General features: G+C 44.7%; 1 pseudogene; it reads left to right on the top strand.

The window, feature by feature from the left end:
• The first annotated feature begins 964 nt into the window (after window positions 1-964).
• Window positions 965-2,818, top strand: LOC116560974 (annotated as a pseudogene).
• The last annotated feature ends 1,404 nt before the right edge of the window (window positions 2,819-4,222 follow it).

Here is a 4,222-nt window from a genome sequence, read left to right as displayed (position 1 = left end):
AAATGTGATTCTAAAAAACTAATTAAATGAAAACTAAATAAGGACAATGACAACCCTGAATTTTAAATGGGAATGTTTCACTTAAACATTTATATAAAATGTTTTCATTTTATATAAAATACATAAAGTAATATATATAATAATTAATTTTAATTAATTATAAAGTATTAAAAATGCATAGAATAAAGTTTAATTGGGTATATTATATTCTATTACATACAAATGGAAAAATAAAATTACTCAGGTAATAAAATACAGAACTGCATATTAATCATGATGCCACACTAGACTGAAATCATAAAAGATCAGTTTCAGCATGTATTGACTAAGACAATGTCATTTTCCCAAGGGAAAGATGGAGGCGGTCTGTTGGGAGATGAACCTATTCCATGGCCCTGGCTAAAGACTGGATCTGGGCAAGAGCCTTCAGTGTATTAACTACTACCTGCAAAGAAAGATTGCTGTAAACACAATTTAGCTACTAGGACCACGAAAGATTAAACAGAATTGGAGGAAGAGAGAGAGATGTGGACTTACAGAAGCAGAATAAGAAACATCAATATTCTACTACATTCAGATAATCAGAGGGCAATTATATGGAGAGGTGAGAAGTCTGTAATGCATATCAGAGACCCTCTTATGAAGCTGATATGGTGTTTGCATCTGAGAAGCTTAGAGAGTTAACTGTGTTGAGACTGGGAGTGGTGTTTTCTTCCACAACCTCTGAACCCCAGGATATTTTGGCTCTTTTTATTTTGGGGCTTGAAGCCACCCTGTTCATATGGCTTTGCTGCCAACATATGACACTTTAGTCTTCAAGATTTTTGAAGACATGTTTAAAATAATTTCCAGTAAAGACCTATTTGAAGTGATACTTTTCATTCAAACTTAGAGGAGAATGAATTTCTCTGCAATAGTATGCTCTGTTCTGAACAACTGAATACCTTTGTTTTGCAACCTAATAGATGCAAGTACTACTTAACCTATTCATTATAGAAACATTTCTGTAGAAAAAAGAATAATGATAATACACATACATTTTTAAAAACTCATAGTTCCAAGCAGCAGCTTCTCCGCTCCTTCTGGAATCTCTCCCTGGTTCAGCCCTCCTGCCTGCACTCCTGCCTCCACCATGTCCATCAGGGTGACCCAGAAGTTCTATAGGGTGTCCACCTCTGGCCCCAGGCCCTTCAGCAGCCGCTCCTTCACGAGTGGGCCCAGTGCCCGCTCGAGCTCCTCGAGTTTCTCCTTAGTGAGCAGCACTGGCTTCCGCGGTGGCCTGGGTGCAGGCTATGCTGGGGCCAGCGGCATAGGCATGGGCGGCATCACCGCCGTCACCATCAACCAGAGGCTGCTGAACCCCATTAAGCTGGACATGGACCACAGCATCCAGGCCGTGCGTACCCAGGAGAAGGAGCAGATCAAGACCCACAACAACAAGTTTGCTTCCTTCATCGACAAGGTGCGGTTCCTGGAGCAGCAGAACAAGATCCTGGAGACCAAGTGGAGCCTCGCAGCAGCAGGAAACGGCTAGGAGCAACATGGACAACATATTTGAGAGCTACATCAACAACCTGAGGCGGCAGCTGGAGACTCTGGGCCAGGAGAAGCTGAAGCTGGAGGCAGAGCTTGGCAACATGCAGGGGCTGGTGGAGGACTTCAAGAACAAGTATGAAGAAGAGATCAATAAGCTTACAGAGATGGAGAATGAATTTGTCCTCATAGAGAAGGATGTGGATGAAGCTTACATGAACAAGGTAGAGCTGGAGTGTCCCCTGGAAGGACTGACTGACGAGATCAACTTCCTCAGGCAGCTGTATGAACAGGAGATCCCGGAGCTGCAGTCACAGATCACCGACACCTCTGTGGTGCTGTCCATGGACAACAGCCGCTCCCTGGGCATGGACAGCATCATGGCTGAGGTCAAGGCGCAGTACGAGGAGATCGCCAACCGCAGCCGGGCTGAGGCGGGGAGTGTATACCAGTTCAAGTATGAGGAGCTGTGGACGCTGGCTGGGAAGCACAGGGATGACCTGCGGTGTAGGAAGCCTGAGATCTCCGAGATGAACCGGAACATCAGCCGGCTCCAGGCCCAGATTGAGGGCCTCAAAGGTCAGATGGCTTCCCTGGAGGCCGCCATTACAGATGCTGAGCATCGCGAGGAGCAGGCACTCAAGGATGCTCGTGCCAAGCAGCAGCAGGTGGAGGACGCCCTGCAGAAGGCCAAGCAGGACATGGCACGGCAGCTGCGTGACTACCAGGAGCTGATGAATGTCATACTGGCCCTGGACATCGAGATCACCACATACCGCAAGCTACTGGAGGGCGAGGAGAGCCGGCTGGAGTCTGGGATGCAGAACATGAGTATCCACACGAAGACCACCAGTGGCTATGCAGATGGTCTGAGCTCTGCTTATGGGGGCCTCACAAGCCCCGGCCTCAGCTACAGCCTGGGCTCCAGCTTTGGCTCTGGCTTGGGCTCCACCTTCAGCCGCACCAGCTCCACCAAGGCTGTGGTTTTGAAGAAGATTGAGGCCCACGATGGGAAGCTGGTGTCCGAGTCCTCTGACCTCCTGCCCAAGTGAACAGCTGCAACAGCCCCTCCCAGCCTGCCCCTCCTGAGGCTGCCCCAGAGCCCGGGAGGGAGGTTGCTGTGCAGCGGAGCACAGGGAACGGGAGACCCACCCGATGCTCAGCCGTAGCTCTCAACCCACCCGCGGGGAGTTTACTGCCTGAGGACCCCCCTTGCCCATGCTTTCGTTTTAACTTGTCTGTTCCAGCTACAAAACAATTCAATTGGCTTTTTATTTATTTATTTTTTTGGTCCAAAATAAAATCTCAGCTAGCTTGGAAAAAAAAAAAAAAAAAAAAAAAAAAAAACCCACCACCAACAAAAAAAACTCATAGTTCATTTGCTGCTACCAAATGAAGATTTACTGTGGAGCTAATGATAGGTAAGTTGCCGACACGTCACTTGGATAAATCCCTTCTAAGAACTTACAAGGAACCCTTGCAAGGAGTCATATGATTGCAGGTTTGTGTAAAATTTGTAAAAGTACTACATTTTGTTGTATTTATTCTTAATAGAGCCTCCACAAAATCTGGAACTGTCCCTTACTGCTTCTCTGATATGCAAAGAAAATCTGACGTTTACTTATTTCATATCCAAATTTGAACTTAACAACAACAAAACCCTTGTCAAAAAGTATTACCTCAATGTTTTCTGAAACACACATCTCCTTTTCAAATAAACTTTGTCTCTAGAGTAAAAGTTCAGCCTTCAGTGCTCTGCTCCCACCCCCGACTTCTCAAAGAAGGAAATCTTTCTCGTCCAGAACAAATGCAGGATGGTGTAATTGATTTGTTATACATGTGTGAGAGGGGAAGGTAAAACAATTAAGTTTGTGTATTATTTTTATGGTCTTTGTTAGTCTCTACTTCAGCGTTTTAACTTGTCTGTTCCATGAGCTAGAGATCAAGTACATTTTTTCATGCAGCCAGTGCCTGAGAATTCTTTCTGAATCACTTATCGATGCTGCACACCTCTGTATGTGTTAGCAACATCACATCATTCTTGTTTGGTTTTTTAGCCCAGCTTCTGCAGATTGCTTCTTGCTATGTGATTGCAGAATGCATGTCAGTTCTCAAGAATGATCAAGATTATCACTATCTTGTCTCCCACAGGGCATACAGAAACTTCTAATCAGATTGACCTCACTACAGATGGGCGCAGTGAGAGATGAATATTCTAGCCAAGCTTCCTCTTATAACTTCCTACCGGTCATTGGACTTCTGTGGCTGTCATCTTTCACATTATCAATAAGAGTTAGGCCAAGCCCTGTTGATTTTTTACTTTTCAGTTACCCTATCCAGTACTTCCATTATAGAATTTTGCCATGAACAGGTGTGAACATTATAAAAATTCTCCCAATTCTTTATCCCTCCATGTATTTACACCCCTCTCATTGTGAACTTGCAATTCTGCTTTTCAAGAGATGGTATCTATTTTCCTACTACTTCAGCTTGGGCTAGTCTAGTTATTTGCTTTGATCAATAAAATGAGGCAGCAGTAGTAACACTGTGAAAATTCCCATCTAGTTTATAGTTTCACGGTGAAGACAGAGGACCAAATAGACAGAACTAAACTATAAAGTGCCGGGAATTAGCCCTCTATAGTTTAGTTCTGTGTATTTGGCCCTCTGCCTTCACCATGAAAGCAGGC

The sequence above is a fragment of the Sapajus apella genome, unplaced genomic scaffold (genome assembly GCF_009761245.1).
Source record: "Sapajus apella isolate SASKATOON/1434 unplaced genomic scaffold, GSC_monkey_1.0 scaffold1, whole genome shotgun sequence".
In the NCBI taxonomy this organism is placed as follows: Eukaryota; Metazoa; Chordata; class Mammalia; order Primates; family Cebidae; genus Sapajus; species Sapajus apella.
This window is presented reverse-complemented; position numbering and strand designations above follow the sequence as displayed.